General features: G+C 40.8%; 1 long non-coding RNA gene across 1 annotated transcript; it reads left to right on the forward strand.

Annotated features, from left to right (window-relative positions):
• The first annotated feature begins 4,274 nt into the window (after positions 1 to 4,274).
• LOC130312715 (uncharacterized) lies at positions 4,275 to 5,626 on the forward strand. The gene is made up of 3 exons (XR_008860810.1): positions 4,275 to 4,361; positions 4,684 to 4,843; positions 5,539 to 5,626. It is a non-coding gene; the product is annotated as an uncharacterized LOC130312715 (long non-coding RNA).
• Positions 5,627 to 20,851: the final 15,225 nt, after the last annotated feature.

Consider the following 20,851-nt stretch of genomic DNA (forward strand, 5'->3'; position numbering starts at 1 on the left):
TTATCTGATCCCTAAGAGACAAAATAAGTTATACATTTATTTGGATTTTACTTATTTAAAGGGAATCTGACACCAGGACCACCCGCACTATCCTAAATATACTGGTAGATAGTTTGGGTAACTCTGTTTCTAGTGCTGCTTACCATGAAAAAAAAATGGTGCAGCTATCTGTGAAATAATGACTTTTTGCTAAAATGTCCTGCGCAAGGGAGGTGGGCTGCTGCTGTATGTGCGACACTTGCTTCTACTAGCTCCATCTGATGTCACCGCCCCATCATATAGTGATATTTAAGCAGGGATAAATATTTATGGTGGTGGTGGCTAAGATGATCGAGTTAGTGTGGGTGACCCTCGTGTCAGAGTTCCATTAATGGGGTACTCCAGTGGAAAACAAATGTTTCAAATCAACTAGTGGCAGAAAGTTAATCAGATTTGTAAGTTACTTCTAAAAATATTATGTCTTCCAGTACTTCATCAGCTGCTGTATACTACAGAGAATGTTGTGTAGTTCTTTCCAGTCTGACCACAGTGCTCTCTGCTGACACCTCTGCCCGTGTCAGGAACTTTCTAGAGTAGGAACATATCCCCATAGCAAACCTGTCCTGCTCTAAACAGTTCCTGACACAGACAGAGGTGTCAGCAGAGAGCATTGTGGTCAGAATAGAAGGAAATACACAATTTCCTCTGTAGTATACAGCAGTTGATAAGAATTGGAAGGATTAAAATTTTTAAATAGAAGTAATTAACAAATCTGTAAAAAAAAATTCCACCAGAGTACCCCTTTAAGCATTTGATCTCTTATTGATCATCAAGATTCCTGGCTACCAGGTGCCTGTTATATAGGTAGAAAACTGATATTAGGAGCACTCTCTTAAAGGGAGTGCTCCTAATCCCAACTTGTTATCTATATAAAAGACACCTGTCCACAGAAGCAATAAATCAGATTCCAAACTCTCCACCATTATTATCTCTCTCACTATAAAATTATATACTGATTATTTCTGTTTCGGCCTGCAAGCTTACAAAATCAGCTTTCAGTTTCTATCTATCCACCTATGTACACTATATTCTGGGGAAATAACAATAACCCTTGTTTTATTGCTTCTGTGTTTATCTATGCACTTTATTATTACTCTGTTTATTATTCCTTTTTTGATTCATCACTTTGTGAACTGTCCTTATCGAATTAATGATGAAACACAATACAGTACAGTAAAGAAGAACTGCAGCGTTTAAGTCTCCTAAGGTGACTAAAAGAAAAAAAAACATTTGTAAAAATATGAAAATAAAAAGAAATATTAAATAAATCTGATTAAACATCAGAAAAAAACATAGTTATAAAAAAATAAAAAACATATCTGAACTATTAACATATCACAGTATCTATACCACACTTATAAAATGCCAGAATTGTCACCTTGCCTCCCAAACAAAATTAAATAAAAAGTAATGAAAAGGGTCCAAAATAATAAAACTAAAAACTACAGCTCACTCTACATTATTTAAAGTAGAAAACAAAACAAAAAAAAAATCTATACACGTTAGGCATCATTGTAATTGTACTGACTCACAAAATAAAGTAAAAATGCCATTGTTACTGCAGACTACATGCTAAAAAAAAACATATAGTGGGGCAAAAAAAAAAAAAGATTTAGTCAGCCACCAATTGTGCAAGTTCTCTCACTTAAAAAGATGAGAGAGGCCTGTAATTTTCATCATAGGTATACCTCAACTATGAGAGACATAATGAGAAAAAAAAATCCTAAAATCACATTCACCATAGGTACAAAAGACAGGGTAGTCACAGGTGATGCGTTTCAGCCCATCAAAAGGCCTCAATCATGATTGAAACGCGTCACCTGTGACTACTCTGTCTTTTATACCTATGGTGTATATGAATCAATAAAAGGAATTTATTTTATTGGGGAGCAGCGCTGGATGTCACTGTTTTGCTTGCATTTATCTTGGTACGGTCCGTACCAGTCCGCCCGCTGCGGGACACGGAGGTGAGCTGATTATTTCCACACAGCTTATAAAATCACATTGTCTGATTTTTACAGAATTCATTTGCAAATTATGGTGGAAAAAAAGTATTTGGTCACCTACAAATAAGCAGGATTTCTGGCTCTCACAGACCTGTAACTTCTTCTTTAAGGGTATGTTCCCACTGAGGAATTGGAGAGGAATTTCCATGAGTAAATCCGCTCGCTTAGGCTAGGTTCACACTGTGGAATTTCTGGGCAGAATTTCTCCCGGGGATGAAGTCGGCGGCACTTGGACCAAGCAGACTGCATTGCTGCCCCCATAGACTGCAATGCATTTCTGGGTGGATCTTTTGGGAGATCTTGTCAGAAATACATTGCCATCTATGGGGACGGCAATGTAGTCCACACGGTCCTAGTGCCGCCGCCTTCATCTCCGGCAGAAATTCTGCCCAGAAATTCCACAGTGTGAACCTTGCCTCATTCCTCTCCAATTCCTTCAGCAGTGCCATACCCCATTGATTTATATTGAATCCCGCTCCTCAGTTCACACTGAGGAATTTCCACATGCGAAATTCCGAGACAGAATTCCGTTCCGCATGAAGAATGAACATGTTTTTTCTTCATGCAGAAAAAATGGCAAAAGATAAAATCGGATCCTTGTAAGGCGCAGACCAGTAAAACCAAAAACCTGTATTCGATTGTGGGTCTAATAATAATGTTAGTGGATAACCACCATTAGGTGAAATAATCAATAGAACTGACCCAAATATATTATGTGCTCTATGATCTCCCAAAAACCACACTGTATATACACACAAGAGAAAAAGGAGTCATTTCACCAATTCATATAAATCATATATTTCTTTATTAAGTTGCATAAAAACAAGAGAGGAAACAATCCCCAAGGGGAGACGACACAAGTGGCAAAAAACAAAAAGGTGTCACTCCGAGCCCCTCCAGTAACCCTTAACAATATACAATTATGAAGTATTGCTGTCCCCAATAAAGTGCATATGCATAAATCAAGTAACAGGATACCTATATGTGCAATAATGCAAAACAGTACTAAAGTGCAACAATATTACATAGTAAAAAATAACACTATCCAGTGTCCCATAAGAAAAGTCAAAAGCAGCACCACAAGGTATATATACAAGATTAGAGGGTATACATACAAAAAATATCACAAGTAGGGAGGAGGAGGAGATCGGAGCGACACCACTCCAACGCTGGCGTTTCGGCAGGAAAGCCTTTGACGAGGAGTGATGTGCATCCAGTGGGGGTTACCTTTTATGTAGGCATCCACCAATACATTGCCAGATCCATATAATTATAATTTATAATTTATCTCACCTGTGTGGCGAAATGTCGGCGCGCGCGCCTCTGGATACGGGATAACCGCCAGCTTCCGGGTGCCGCGTCACAGACCCGGTCACATGACCGGGTCACCTGATGCCACACACACGCAGCCGTGGGTCCCGCAAACCGGCGCACGCGCACTACGCCACACATCGTGAGGATAATGTAGAGTACTCTATGCTTCCCCTAGGGGCCGGCCCCATTAATAACAAGGAAAAGAACTTGACTCCTATATCTTGAACAGCAAATTAGAAAAGATTAATAGTATAACAATAAGAATTGAATAAATAACAATATTGTTAACATATTAGTGTCCATAATACCTTTAAATATTTTATAGATAGAAGTAGGAATAAAATGGGTACAAGAATGTAAAAATAGATAGATAACAAACCCCTAAATTAAATTTATATGTGTGCAAATATCAACAGTAAAAAGATATATATATAATAAATAAATAGAATAATAATTCATTAGTATTAGAATGATGTGCAATCAGTGTAAGAGTGTGAAATATAATAAAGTGAAATATAATATAAAAAATTATATAATATAATAAAAAATAGTGAAAATAAATATTGTAAAGTGAATACTATATGCATATATAATGTGAAGACAATTAGTATATCCATAATTAATAAAATAAATAAATACAAAAAATTAGTGATGCTTGAAAAACGAGATAGAAAACTCTAAAAATAATGTGCACACATATGCTAAGGTGTGCGTGCTCAAGTTACACATAAGATGTATAGCATACACAACACTCTCTCAACCACATCAAAATCTGAAGTCGACATATCTGTTCTAGCAAGGGGACTAACATTTTCACCTGTGTCCCCTATTGACCATTTTACAGTTATAAAGGACCTGAATTTGTTTGCTCGTTCCTTGATTTTTAAGAAGTGGCACCACAGAAGCGAGCTTGATGAGATTTTTACCACACCTGCGGAAAGAAGAGCACTTAGGGATTTGGAGGAATTATATGATGAGCAGGATACCAATGACGACATGCAGGTACCGCTATGTATTAGGCCTAAATCGCAAAAATTCCCCCCTTTATCGGTATGCCCTACCATTGAGACCTTTGTCCGCTTGGTTAGTGAGGATTTTATGAAATTGGGAAAACACTGTCCCAGAGATAATTTGACTAGAGAGCAGAGAGTGAGTTTACAGAAATTAAGAAGTCTCACAGATGTCGTATATAAACCGGCTGACAAGGGCGGAAATATTGTTGTCTGGCCCTGTAATATGTATGAAGCAGAGGCTTCAAAACAATTGCGCAATGGTGACTGTTATAAAAAAAATGACTTTTAATCCCCTCTCCTCCTTTAAACAGACTTTGAGTACTATGCTGCAAGATGCAAAATCAGCAGGGATTATTTCCCCTGAATTGGCGAAAGCACTGATGGTGGATCAGCCAAGAATGCCGACATTATATTTGCTCCCAAAGGTTCATAAGCAGATGACTAAACCTCCCGGACGCCCGATCATATCAGGTAATGGGAATCTTTGTGAGAACATCAGCAAATTTATTGATGCTAAATTAAAACCCTTAGTTGAAAATCTACCTTCATTTGTACGGGATACTAACGATATGTTGAAGAGATTGGATGGAATACACTTCGAGGATGACACCATATTGGTGACTTGTGACATTGAGTCACTCTATACCAATATCCGTCACAGTGACGGTATTGAGGCTGCAAGATTTTTCTTGGAGTGCAGTAACGAGGGACAAGAAATTACTTCATTCATTTTGCAGATGTTGGAGTTCACATTGACACATAATGTGTTTGCGTTTAAGGGGTCCCTCTACCTACAGCTCCAGGGCACAGCGATGGGGGCGGCCTGTGCGCCCTCATACGCTAATCTGTTCTTGGGGCTGTGGGAGAGGGAGCTCTTCCTGTCGGACCATGGGGACCTGGGAATGGATCGTGTCCTGTTTTGGGCACGGTACATTGACGATGTCCTCATGGTCTGGCAGGGAGATGAAAGACAATTGGCCGACTTTTTTGCAAAATTAAATAGAAATGAAAAGAATATCCATTTGACATATTCCCATCATCGCGAACGTATTGATTTTTTGGATATCACATTGAGTCGTGATCAATTGGGCTTGATACAAACTGACATGTATCGTAAATCAACGTCTACAAATACTTATTTACATGCGTCTTCCTTCCATCCGCAGCATATGATTAATGCAATCCCAGTTGGACAATACTTACGAGCAAGGCGCATTTGTTCCTCGGAAACATCCTTTCAAAAACAGGCAGGAGACCTGCGAAGAAGATATAGCGAACGGGGCTATAGCAAGAGGAGCTTGAAAAAGGCTTATAGAAGAGCGGCAAATACTCCACGACAACAGTTATTACAGCCTCAGGTGGGTAGTAATGATATACAACCTGTAAGATTTATTACTAATTACAACGCTCAATGGACAAATATGAAGAAATGCCTAGAGAAGTACTGGCCTTTACTTACTACCGATACAGTTTTAAAGCAATATGTTACACCATATCCCACGATTACGGCTAGGAGAGCGAGAAATTTGAAGGATATTCTCGTGAAAAGCGAATATACTCCACCACCAGCTCCGGGGATTTTTGGCTATGCTAGGAGAGAGGAGGGTGGATGTTCACCCTGTGGCCGCTGTGTTGCTTGCCCCAATATACAACGAGCTGACTCCTTCTTAAACTCGGCAGGTACAAGAGAATACAAGATCAGACCCAGAATCACATGTCAGACGAAGGGAGTAATATACTATGCATCGTGCCCATGTGTTAAAATTTACATTGGTATGACAACAAGACCTTTAAAGGTACGTGTACGAGAACATATGCGGGATATTCGCCTAGCTGCCTCATGTGATGAGATTGAACATTTGAAACCTATTGCCCGTCATTTCGCTGAGTACCATGAATGCGACCCCACAATACTAAAAGTGAAAGGTATTGATTGTGTTGACTTGGGCATTCGAGGGGGGAATATTACAAAAACTTTGGCACAGAAAGAAAGTCGGTGGATATGGACCCTCAAGACTCTTCACCCATCGGGTTTGAACGATGTGTTACTTATATTCCATCCCAGTGGGTAAAATTCGTGTTTTTAAAATAGTTTTTAATCATGTTTTATTAATAAAATTATTTTTTATTTATAGGATTCACTGATCTGCCATCTCCTTGTCGGACCCCTAACCGGACCCCCTATGTCTCCCCTACTTGGACATCTGAGCTGACCCTGTGTCATGGACTATTTACATAAATTATGAATTATATATTCTATACCCCCCTTTTTTATGATCTATCATATTGGTGGCCTTATGGGTACTCTCTAATTTTAGTTTTACTTTATTTTCCCCACGACTACTGATGTTATGTGTATGCATATATCTCTTTGAGAAGGGGGTATTATTGCATATACATATAGATATATGTTCACCTTGCACTTTTTCAATACCTCTTTACCTTTTTAATATCTATTATCTTATTATTCACGGTAATACACAATTCTTAATATCACTCACCTTTTAGATATTACTCACTAATCAATTTTGATGTGGTTGAGAGAGTGTTGTGTATGCTATACATCTTATGTGTAACTAGAGCACGCACACCTTAGCATATGTGTGCACATTATTTTTAGAGTTTTCTATCTCGTTTTTCAAGCATCACTAATTTTTTGTATTTATTTATTTTATTAATTATGGATATACTAATTGTCTTCACATTATATATGCATATAGTATTCACTTTACAATATTTATTTTCACTATTTTTTATTATATTATATAATTTTTTATATTATATTTCACTTTATTATATTTCACACTCTTACACTGATTGCACATCATTCTAATACTAATGAATTATTATTCTATTTATTTATTATATATATATCTTTTTACTGTTGATATTTGCACACATATAAATTTAATTTAGGGGTTTGTTATCTATCTATTTTTACATTCTTGTACCCATTTTATTCCTACTTCTATCTATAAAATATTTAAAGGTATTATGGACACTAATATGTTAACAATATTGTTATTTATTCAATTCTTATTGTTATACTATTAATCTTTTCTAATTTGCTGTTCAAGATATAGGAGTCAAGTTCTTTTCCTTGTTATTAATGGGGCCGGCCCCTAGGGGAAGCATAGAGTACTCTACATTATCCTCACGATGTGTGGCGTAGTGCGCGTGCGCCGGTTTGCGGGACCCACGGCTGCGTGTGTGTGGCGTCAGGTGACCCGGTCATGTGACCGGGTCTGTGACGCGGCACCCGGAAGCTGGCGGTTATCCCGCATCCAGATGCGCGCGCGCCAACATTTCGCCACACAGGTGAGATAAATTATAATTATATGGATCTGGCAATGTATTGGTGGATGCCTACATAAAAGGTAACCCCCACTGGATGCACATCACTCCTCGTCAAAGGCTTTCCTGCCGAAACACCAGCGTTGGAGTGGTGTCGCTCCGATCTCCTCCTCCTCCCTACTTGTGATATTTTTTGTATGTATACCCTCTAATCTTGTATATATACCTTGTGGTGCTGCTTTTGACTTTTCTTATGGGACACTGGATAGTGTTATTTTTTACTATGTAATATTGTTGCACTTTAGTACTGTTTTGCATTATTGCACATATAGGTATCCTGTTACTTGATTTATGCATATGCACTTTATTGGGGACAGCAATACTTCATAAATGTATATTGTTAAGGGTTACTGGAGGGGCTCGGAGTGACACCTTTTTGTTTTTTGCCACTTGTGTCGTCTCCCCTTGGGGATTGTTTCCTCTCTTGTTTTTATGCAACTTAATAAAGAAATATATGATTTATATGAATTGGTGAAATTACTCCTTTTTCTCTTGTGTGTATATGCAGACCAGTAAAAGAAAAATCTGTAATGCATGGATACATTTCAAAAGGTTTATTTGGAACACAACCGCAATAAGTTTATTGCCCGTAAAAGGCACTTCATCAGGCTATGTGTGTCACACAATGCCTGAACAAGTGCCCTTTAGGCTAGGTTCACACTGTGGAATTTCTGGGCAGACTTTCTGGCGGAGATCGAGACGGTGGCACTAGGACCGCGCGGTCTACATTGCCGTCCCCATAGATGGCAATGCATTTCTGAGCAGATCTCCCAAAAGATCCACCCAGAAATGCATTGCAGTCTATGGGGGCAGGGATGCAATCTGCTCGGTCCTAGTGCAGCCGGCTCAATCTCCGGCAGAAATTCTGCCCAGAGATTCCGTAGTCTGAACCTAGCCTTACAGGCAAGAAACCCGTTGCTGTTGTGTTCCTAATAAACCTAATAAACCTTTTGAAGTGTATCCATGCATTGCGGATGTTTCTTCTAATGGTCTATGCCTGACAAGGATCCAATTTTATCTTTTGCCATTTTTTGCTGCTACTATGACCGGTGAGCAAAGTCTGACCAGAAGATCAAGGCTGCATCAGAATCTTTCCACTGCTTTTGCTCCATATGGTGTTGTGCCCTCAACGCAACACATTCTGGTAAGTATAATTCTTTACCATTGCCAAATCTTCTCATAAGTACCACACTAGGGGCGTGTGTGCTTTTCCTTTCTCGTATATAATTTCTTCATGGAGAATCCGCGTGTAAATCCCGATAAACCGCAATGTTATTTTTATTTCTGCCGAACGCTAATTGTCTGTCGTCCAGCAAAAAAATTAAAAAAAAAAGTTTCCTCCTACAAAACAGAAATTCCATGGCAGAATTTTTAAATGAGAATTCCACGCCCCAATTCCTCAGTGTGAACATACCCTAAGAGTCTCCTCGGGCCTCCACTCATTACCTGTATTACTGGCACCTGTTTGAACTTGTTATCAGTATAAAAGACACCTGTCCAAAACCTCAAACAGTCACACTCCAAACTCCACTATGACCAGGACTAATGAGCTGTCAAAGGACACTAGAAACAAAATTGTAGACTTGCACAAGGCTGAATCTGCAATAGACAAGCAGCTTGGTGTGAAGAAATCAACTGTGGGAGAAATTATTAGAAAATGGAAGACATACAAGACCACTGATAATCTCCTTCAATCCCAGAACCACACGGGGGTACCTAGTGAATGTCCTGCAGAGAGCTGGGACCAAAGTAACAAAGGCTACCATCAGTAACACACTACGCCACCAGGGACTCAAATCATGCAGTGCCAGACGTGTCCCCCTGCTTAAGCCAGTACATGTCCGGGCCTGTCTGAAGTTTGCTAGAGAGCATTTGGATGATCCAGAAGAGTATTGGGAGACTTTCATATGGTCAGATTAAACCAAAGTAGAACTTTTTGATAAAAAATTAACTTGTCATGTTTGGAAGAGAAAAAATGCTGAGTTGCATCCATAGGACATTATACCTACTGGGAAGCATGGGGGTAGAAGCATCATGCTTTGGGGCTGCTTCTCTGCTGAGGGACAAGGACGACTGATTTGTGTAAAGGAAAAAATGAACAGGGCCATGTATCGTGAGAGTTTGAGTGAAATAAACTGATTGATCCCAACAAGATTCTAGCGCCTGTGCAATCCTGTGGTTAATTTTGGAGGAATATTGTGACTGTTTCCATCAGCAAAGGCATTGAAGATGAAATGTGGCTGGGTCTTTCAGCATGACAATGATTCCAAACACACCGCCTGGGCCACGAAGGAGTGGCTTCGTAAGAAGCATTTCAAGGTCCTGGAGTGGCCTAGCCAGTCTCCAGATCTCAACCCCATAGAAAACCTTTGGAGGGAGTTGAAAGTCCATGTTGCCCAGCGACAGCCCCAAAACATCACTGCTCTGGAGTAGATTTGCATGGAGGAATGGGCCAAAATACCAGCAACAGTGTGAAAACATTGTGAAGACTTAGAAAACGTTTAAATTCATTAAAAATCAGACAATGGCCCTCATTTACTATTCTAAACCTGACTTGTTTTGTCGTTTTTTTTTGGCGCATCTTTGTCTGCGACATGTCGCAGACATCGTGCGCCAGTCTGCAACACGATGCAACATTTTTTCCCGACGGACCCGATGTGGATTCTCCCAAACCCGAAAAAGGGGCGTAACCCTACATTTCTGAGCTTTCCCACGTATTTATAAAGGTTTCCAACCCGAATTTGTTGAATTGTTGTGAATTTTTTCCCGACAACTCAGAGGAGTTGGAAACCAAAACCAACAAAACCCACATGCGACAAACAGGATGCAACATAATAATAAATACCAGGGGGTAAGAAAGCAAGATAGACTTACAACCCGATTTTCTAAGTAAATGAGGGCCAATGTGATTTTATGGATTTTGTTTTCTCATTTTGTCTCTCATAGTTGAGGCATACCTATGATGAAAATTACAGGCCTCTCTCATCTATTCAAGTGGGAGAACTTGCACAATTGGCAGCAGACTACACACTTTTTTTGCCCCACTGTATCCTTCAAAATAATGGGGTGTTTCTTCCATTTCACCAACGCATATTTTTTTATTACTACTCCCCCTCCCTCACTCTACTGAATCACTGCTCTTGGGAGAGAATCTAGCAGCCCTGCTCTGTAACCCTTTCCTCTCTGGTTTTATACTGTTCACACACACACACACACACACAATGATTATTGTAGATTGCCTGTACTCTACAACCAAAGACAATATGATGAGTGTTTAACTTACATCTTCAAATGTACTTCATATGTATCATCCTTTGGCAGTCCTGTTATGCTAGGACTTGTGTTTGGATAACTCTTTTTGTATATTATAAGTTTTTATATCTGACAGTGCCCATTTAAGTGTGCCATTAAAAAAATCCAACATTGAAAAAAAGCCTTAATACGCCTATAAAAAAAAATAATAATTGGCTGCATTGTCAAAAGGTTATTTGGCCTGTTACTATTTTTTAAACTCCAAATTATGTCTTTTCAAGCAGCATCAGAATCTTGTTTGAAAGCACTGGAAACCTCCTAAAAAACCTGGTGCTTCTTGGGAAATGGATTACCTCTGCCCCGAACAATATAGCTTATGGAAGTTATTTATCAGTAACAATGAAAGGATTGTGTCCTCTATTATTCTAGACAGAAAATGTTAAGATCCATTTCACATGCATGCACGTACAAACTCTCTTCAGTGTTTTGATTTTTTGTATATTGTTTACATATTTATATATTTCTTATGCTTTATTAATAAAGGAAATCTCCACTTTGGACAATACCCTCATGGCAAAAGGTTCCCAAGACAATACACTTATGTCAGTGTTCCCCTGTTGGGAGTCCCAACTGCTTAGCTGTCATATGAGGAAACCTGGCAGTAAGTTGTATTGTGGGGTAGGGTACAATTTAGCCCTGCACTTACCCAAACCACTGTCCCTGCCTACTTGGACTATTTGCCCCAAGAGGCAGCCCCCAACTTGGCCGTAGTCCCTATACTGACTAAATGCACAGGGCTCACACTATATGGAGGAGTCAGATAAACCAGGTTAAAAACCAAACAAGAACATCAGAGGCAAAGTCAGCAACCAGAGTAGTAAGGAACAGGGGCCTATCTATAGGGGTGCACAGGGTATGGTTACACCTAGGCCCTTAAGCTTGAAGAGGTTTATCAGGTCTCTCTTTCCTATATGAGGAGACCAGTACTATTTCTTTAAGCACTATATATAGTTGAGGGCCTGATTTTACATGGAGGCCCCACAACTTCAAGTTACTCCTCTGGTAAGGAAAAAGGCCATAGAGTCAGAACAAGGAGAGATAGAGAAACAAATCAGAAACAAGGATAGATACTAATAACAAGTACAAGTGGTCCCTCAAGTTACCATATTAATTGGTTCCAGGACGACCATTGTATGTTGAAACCATTGTATGTTGAGACCAGAACTCTATGGAAACCTGGTAATTGGTTCTGAAGCCACCAAAATGTCATCCAAAATAGGAAAAAGTGAGAATTAAACAAAAATAAGTAGATAACTAATATAGATAAAGCAAGTTCTTATATAGAAAAGTAAGAAAGATCTTCTGGGAGCTGTAAATCACAGTCTATGTATAGGACAGGAGCTTCTTCAGGGTTTGTACAGTACACTCAATGTCCTAAAAAAGTAAAATGGAGCTGACCTTACTTGGTGTCCAAAGGAGCAGGTAACTGTTGCACAGGTAAATAGTAGTACATAACATGTAATACCTCCCTGTACTGTAGGGGGCGCTACCAGACAGCCAGTCAGTGCATGCACTTCAGTAATACAGATGTTGTACCAGTAAATGCCCATTCTAATTGGTCAGTTCATCCAGCCATTGACATGTTTCACAGATCTGGACTGTCCATAGCATTGTATGTTGAGTCTGGTTTCAAGTTACAATGGTCCAGAAAGGACCATTGTATGTTGAAACCATTGTATGTTGAGGCCATTGTAAGTTGATGGATCACTGTAGAGTCAAACTAGGAAGGCAAGCACCAAATCAGCAGACAAAAGCAATGGTTAGAAATCTCAGTAACTGGTCAAGTCCAGGTAGCAAACAAGAAAAGCATAGGGATGTTAGTCAGGGTATCAATGCCAAATAGCCCACTGTCTAAACATATCTGATGCCTGAATGGCCTGGAATTCTACTCAATGATTGGGGCTATTGGATCAGCAGCAGAAGTTATTGTGGTGACAGAAAGACAGGTAAGTATATGACATGCAGTAAGTGTTTAGTTTTCCTGAAATGCCACCACAGGATACATGAAGCATTGCACTCTTTAATCTGTTTTAAGATTTATTTTGTATTCATTTTAAACATAATATAAATACAAAGCAACTATTATCCATGAAAAAGAACAAAACAAGAAAAAACTAATAATGCAATAATAGCTAAAGACTAACCAATACATATAGATTAGCACTACAGCTAAAATGATTATGTGGAGAATCTGCATATAATATTATTTATTAAAAATTACATGATAAAGATTATAAAGAAAAGAATGACTGAAAAAAGGGGAACCTGTGGCTAAAAGTTGAGAGTGCTTACCTCGGGGTGTTGTAAACTGGCCAAACTCTTACTCTTTCACTCTTTCATTTGACTTAAGCATTACATTGAAGGTTGCAAACTGTCCATGTTTTCATGTGTTCATTGTCTACATTTTACATTCTACATTAATGTAAAAGAAAACAAACCCCAAACTTTCATTACTTTATGAAGAGAGATGAGCGAATCAAAGCTGACAAATCCAAATTCATTACGAATTTCCTGAAAAATTAGATTCGCAACGAATGCGAATATTGCCATGATTCAATCGCGCGAATCACTTAATTAAACTCCATTTAGTGCGGTCCAGGGCATCTAAAATGGCGGATTCACATGTGAGGACGAGGAAGGTGGGAAGGCCAGGCGGGAAGGCGGGCAGGTGGGATGACCCTGAATCATATACAGGATGCAGCGTATCAGTAGCCAGTCACCCCATATTGCGGCCAGTCACTTCATTTATTACACTGCAGAGAGATAGGACGGACCGATTGTGTGTGTGTGTTACACAGAAAAAAAAATTCCAGCAGCGTTTCGCATCCTAGTCACATGAGCGTTCAGGTGATAAGAGATCAGTTCTTTTTTCCCACTGAAAATGATACTTACGGCAGCCAGTAACCTCCCAGTCACTTTCTACAGAATTGTATTACAGATAGTGGCACAGAGCTGTGTGCTGCCTTATACATTTCAACAAGCTGCCTCAACTTTATAAACCTTAGCAGAGGAGGCAGGCATCATTTTTAAGCGCAATTGTGTGTCTTTGATGCACAACAAATCATCTGCTGGTTATACTAGTCTGTAGACAGTAGAATACCCAACAGTCCATTCCTAATAGTCTTTGACAGAGTGCAATTTTGGGTTTAGTACACTGTATTGTGTGCTCCAGCACTGTTGTGTACTGTTGGTGTTGTGCAAAAAGATGTTTTTTTAAGCGTACTGTAGCACATTTTTCTGCCCTCATAAGTGCATACCACATACGTAAATCTAAGTAGTGTACTATTTTGTACCCGTTAATCTGAAAAAGTGCCTAGATACTGAGAAACGCCAGGCAAAATAACTCACCAGCTGGTGTTGTACTCACATACTTTTTTAAGCGTACTGTAGCACATTTTTATGCCCTCATAAGTGCATACCACATACCTACATCTAAGGAGTGTGCTATTTTGTACCTGTTAAACTGTCTAAGGCCTAGATACTGTGAAAGGACAGCAAAAAATACACACCTGCTGCTGTTCTAGACAAATACTGTTTTAAGCATAGTGAAGCATATTGTACTTCCCTCATATACGAACGCAGCAGACTAGGGGCGAGGCCAGCAGTTGTGTAAGCTAGCGGTCATGTCTCGACCAGCAACCCACCTGCTGTTATTGATTGGTTAACACGGTCATCCACTTCATCACAAGTGACATCTGATACCCCCTGTCAACAGTCAGTGGGTTCCTCAGACACAACCCTCAGTTAGCATGGCCCGGGAGCAATCCCCATTGCCTCTGTTCTATGCTGTTCCCTCCCCTAAAGAAGTATCTTATGCTGTGGGTTCAGCTCTACTATTCAGTGAGGGCGATCTAATAGATGACAGTCAGCAGCTACTGCCAAGCCAAGAAGTGGAGAAGACATTTGCCGCTTCCTCCGCTAGGTGGGCAAGTAGTGATAAGGAGAGTGACGTGGGAGGCTATGTTGCCAGCGTTCAGGGTCCTGAAGCAGAAACTGTTGAGGAACCTGAGGAGGACATATGTTGGACCGACTGTATGAACAGAGAAAAGCCATCACCAATTTCTGGATGATCCAAGCAGATAGGGGTACTCCCCTGTGTAACTTGAATGTGAACCAGTGGCAGCTCATAAGTGACACCTGCCGTTTGATAAGGCCCTTTGAGGAAGCCACATTATTAGCAAGTCGCCAGGATTACAGGATGAACAACGTCATTCCACTGCTTCATTTCTTACAACACGTATTGGAAATGATGGCTGGTCAGGGCACTGGAGATGTGGTGCCTACATCTCACGGCCACATGAGCCCTGTTGGGGCTGAACTGGAGGAGGAGGAGGAGGGGGGGAGGGGTACAGTGGAGCACAGTATAGGTTTCACCAAATGGGTGCTTTTTCTAATAATCTGACATGAGAGGAGGAGCAGGAGCAGCCAGCAGAGCTAGAGGGTTATGAGGAAGGCGAGACAGAGGACACCGACACACTGTGGCAGTATGCAGTGGGCATGGAGGCAGGGAGTCCCTCCGAGTCACTTGCACAAATGGCATGATCCATGCCCGCTTGCGTAGTGACAGCCAAATTGCACCATTCGGCAGCGGGATGACTTCTGGCTCTCCACCTTATTGGACCCTCGCTACCTCTACAGAGGTATCCTACGTAGTCAGTTGCCCGATGCCTATCGACACCATCATCCCTCCTCTCGCAGGTCTGAATCGGGAGGCCCCCTGAACTCACCTTCCACTGCCATGTCTGCTGGGGAGGGGTGGGGTGGCAGAAGCAGTACCAGCTCCATCAGAAGCAGCCTGTAGCAGTCTACAGTCGCTGATGAGTACCTTTCTTCAGTGAAGCAACTCATCAGCAGCAGGTAGACCTGGAGCAGGACCTGAACCAGCAGGTGGATGCGTACCTTGATATGCCCATAGCAACACAACTTAAAGATCCGCTGGAATTCTGAAATCAGCCAAGCTTGATTTGTGGCCACAGCAGCAGGTAGACCTGGAGCAGGACCTGAACTAGCAGGTGGATGCGTACCTCGACATGCCCATGGCAACACAACTTAAAGATCCGCTGGAATTCTGAAATCAGCCAAGCTTGATTTGTGGTCACAACTAGCAGAGTTTGCCCTGGAAAAGCTATCGTATCCGGCCAGTAGTGTGCCATCAGAGCGGGTGTTTAGTGCGGTGGGGGCCATAGTCACCCCAAGGAGAACTCGTCTGTCCAGGAAAAATGTGGAGAGACTGACCTTTGTGAAGATGATTCAGGCATGGATCAGCCAGAATTTCCACCCACCAATGCCTGATTCATCAGAGTAGATTGACCATGGTGCCACACCAACACTTCACAAATATGGATAGTGTTAAACAGATTTAAGGCGCTGCTCCCCAGTTACAAACATTCCTCTCCATCAGACTTTTTTTCACCCACCTTCATCACCGGGTACTGGTATTGTCACCCACCAAACCACTCTATCACCAGATCACTTTCAGGACTCTTGATGCTGTCGCTGCCACCTCCTTCCTGTGCCATTCAGCCACTATATGGTCTCTTCATGCTTCTCCTCCTCCAGGCTGTGCCATTTAGACACTATGTGGTCCCTTCATGCCTGAGCCAACTCCAGGCAGTGCCCTTTAGCCAATATATTGTCTCCTCATGCTTCAGCCACCTCAAGGCTGTGCCATTCAGACACTATATGGTCTCCTCATGCTGCCCCAAACTCCAGGCTGTGCCATTCAGACACTATATGGTCTCCTAATGCTTCAGCACCCTCCAGGCTGTGCCATTCAGCCACTATATGGTCTCCTCATGCTTCAGCCATCTTTAGGCTGTGCCATTCAGCAACTCTATGGTCTCCTTATACTTCAGCCAACTCCATGCTGTGCCATTCAGACAATACATAGTCTCCTCGTGCATCACCAGCTCCTTGCTGTGCCAATTAGCCACTGTATGGTCTCCTCATGCTTCAACCAACTCCAGGCTGTGCCATTCAGCCACTATATGGTCTCTTCATGCTTCAGCGCCTCCAGTCTGTGCCATTCTGACACTATATGGCCTCCTCATGATTCAGCCAACTTCAGGCTGTGCCATTTAGACACTATATGGTCCCCTCATGCTTCACCTCTTTGATGTGCCATTCAGCCACCATATGTTCTACTCATTCGGCTGCCAACTCCAGGCTGTGCCATTCAGCCACTATATGTTCTCCACATGCTTCAGACAACCCAGGCTGTGCCATTCAGTTACTATATGGTCTTCTCATGCTTCAGCCAACTCTAGGCTGTGCCATTCAGATACTATATGGTCTCCTCATGCTTCAGCCACATCCAGGCTGTGCCATCCAAACACTATATGGTATCCTCATACTTCAGCCAACTCCAGGCTGTGCCATTCAACAACTATAAGGTCTCCTCTCATGCTTCAGCCAACTACAGGCTGTGTTATTCAGACACTATATGGTCTCCTAATGCTTCACCACCTCCAGGCTGTGCCATTCAGACACTATATGGTCTCCTCATGCTGCCACAAACTCCAGGCGTTCATTGAGCCACCACATGGTCTCCTCTCATGCTTCAGCTACCTTCAGGCTCTATCATTGTGCCGCCATGTGACATGTGACTCCTTGTTAGATTTCGTCCTTTGTAACCACACGCCGGGGCCGGGACATTAAAACTTGGGAGTGTAGTCTTAAATTTAAATTTCAAAATCTTAAATTTCAATTTAAAAATTCATCTTTTAACCTTAGGGATTGTGAACCCCTATTGTCTACTCATGCTGCCGCCAACTCCAGGCTGTGCAATTCAGCCACTATTGTTTACTGATGCTGCTGGGCCTGGGAAATTACCTAAAAATATTTTATGGTAGCACTAGCTACCATAAATCTTCAATTTCAATTTTAAAATTCATCTTTTGGGATTGTGAAGCCCTATTGTCTACTCATGCTGTGACCACCTCCATATTCTCCTTATGCTGTTGGCACCTTAACCCCTTAACGACGCAGGACGTATATTTACATCCTGCGCCGGCTCCCGCGATATGAAGCGGGATCGCGCCGCGATCCTGCATCATATCGCTTCGGTCCCAGCGCTCATCAACGGCCGGGACCCGCGGCTAATACCACACATCGCCGATCGCGGCGATGTGCGGTATTAACCCTTTAGAAGCGGCGGTCAAAGCTGACCGTCGCTTCTAAAGTGAAACTGAAAGTGACCCGACTGCTCAGTCGGGCTGTTCGGGACCGCCACGGTGAAATCGTGGTGTCCCAAACAGCTGACCGGACACCGGGAGGGCCCTTACCTGCCTCCTCGGTGTCCGATCGACAAATGACTGCTCCGTGCCTGAGATCCAGGCAGGAGCAGTCAAGCGCCGATAATGCTGATCACAGGCGTGTTAATACACGCCTGTGATCAGCATAGGAGATCAGTGTGTGCAGTGTTATAGGTCCCTATGGGACCTATAACACTGCAAAAAAAATGTAAAAAAAAAGTGTTAATAAAGGTCATTTAACCCCTTCCCTAATAAAAGTTTGAATCACCCCCCTTTTCCCATGAAAAAAATAAAACAGTGTAAAAAAAAAAAAAGAAATAAACATATGTGGTATCATCGCATGCGTAAATGTCTGAACTATAAAAATATATCATTAATTAAACCGCATGGTCAATGGCGTACGCGCCAAAAAATTCCAAAGTCCAAAAAAGCGTATTTTGGTCACTTTTTATACCATTAAAAAATGAATAAAAAGTGATCAAAAAGTCCGATCAAAACAAAAATCATACCAATAAAAACTTCAGATCACGGCGCAAAAAATGAGTCCTCATACCGTCCTGTACGTGGAAAAATAAAAAAAGTTATAGGGGTCAGAAGATGACATTTTTAAACGTATAAATTTTCCTGCATGTAGTTATGATTTTTTCCAGAAGTGCGACAAAATCAAACCTATATAATTAGGGTATCATTTTAACCGTATGGACCTACAGAATAATTATAAGGTGTAATTTTTACCGAAATATGCACTGCGTAGAAACGGAAGCCCCCAAAAGTTACAAAATGGCATTTTTTTTTCGATTTTGTCGCACAATGATTTTTTTCAGTTTCGCCATGCATTTTTGGGTAAAATGAGTAATGTCACTGCAAAGTAGAATTGGGGATGCAAAAAATAAGCCATAATATGGATTTTTAGGTGGAAAATTGAAAGGGTTATGATTTTTAAAAGGTAAGGAGGAAAAAACGAAAGTGCAAAAACGGAAAAACCCTGAGTCCTTAAGGGGTTAAATGAAACTTTAAAAATGTTAATATATCTAAAATCTTCAATTTAATCTTCTCTATTGTGAGGCCCTATTGTCTTGTCTCACTGTTGCCACCTCCAGAATGGGTCGTTCTGCCACTATATGGTCTGGTTTGGACAATGACGCATGTGGTGATACCAAATATGTTAATCTTTTTTTATTTATAAAATGGGAAAATATGGGTGATTAAATGTTTTACTAGGGAAGGGGGTTTTATACAATTTTAGAAACTTTTTTTTTTTTTTACACTTTTCAAGTCTCCATAGGCGACTCTGATATGAAATCATTAGATTGCATTTGATCGGCTATCCACTGATAATGCTTCCTGGCTACATGAAACAAATCCATAGGACAAGATGGTCTACATTTTACATTAATTTAAAAAAAGAAAACAAACCTCAAACATTCATTACTTCATTTTCATATATTGTTAAAAAAAAAAAAAAAAAGAGAGAAGCTGACAGGTCTGATATGGATCCTAAAACAGGTTTCATTTACAATGAAGAAAATTGAAGACAATAGATTTCACGTTTTCCCTGTGACTATGGGGGGTATTTATAAATTTTACCTGTTGACAGTTTCTTTTTACCCTTTTTTTTTCACTTTGGTTTTTGTCGACATGCATCAAATTTATCATTTGGTGCAAGTTGTTAGTAATTTTGGTGTAAATGTTGAAATAAGCTGTTCACAGCGCCTTTTACACAGAACTTACCGCCACAAAACACAATGTATTTTACCCTGTAGAGCAGCCATTTCGGAGTCCCTCCTGCAGCATATCAGCAAGCGACATGAGTTATTTTCTTTTATGGGGTTTATAGCCACCATGTGAAATGGATTTTATTTTTAACTTGAGTGCTTTTTTTTTTTGGTTACTTTAGTGCTGAACCTGTGTGGCCATGTCCAATGCTGGCTCAACGGAGGGTGAGCTATATCGCAGGATAGTATTGCGCAGCCCCGGAGGTGTCGATGCTTTCACAAAAAAATGTACATTTTCTTATATTGCTATGTGTGTTTTCCATGTACAAAATTTCTTGGCGGTGAATTGCGCCAAAAAAAACCCCTAAAGGTGCAAAATTGACACCAAATGCCACAAAACATAATGAATCAGTGTAGAGCCATATGCCACCTGCACTTAGCGTGAAACGTGCGTTGGGGTAAGTGCAGGTGGCATATGGCTCTACACTGATTCATTATGTTTTCCTTTTGTGCCTATGTTTTGGCTGTTATCATTGCCTGCAGGGTTGATATGTACCTATTATGATATACTTATACCTGTAACTACCATTTACTGGCACATGTATCTACTTTCTCCAGTGTTTGTTGCCTATACCTCCTGTATTTTATCAGTTCTGTGCATTGGGCTATTTTATCTCAATTTATTACATGTATTATTCCAATAAAGTTTTCTATTTTTTGTACACACATTGTTTATTGCTGATGTTTGTTATTTGGTGTTTAGGTGCAAAATTGCGCCAAAGATTGATTGGCGCAAATGATGAATTACTGACTAAAGTTAAAATCACACACAGGACCGTGTGATT

Source organism: Hyla sarda, chromosome 1, assembly GCF_029499605.1.
Source record: "Hyla sarda isolate aHylSar1 chromosome 1, aHylSar1.hap1, whole genome shotgun sequence".
Classification (NCBI taxonomy): domain Eukaryota; kingdom Metazoa; phylum Chordata; class Amphibia; order Anura; family Hylidae; genus Hyla; species Hyla sarda.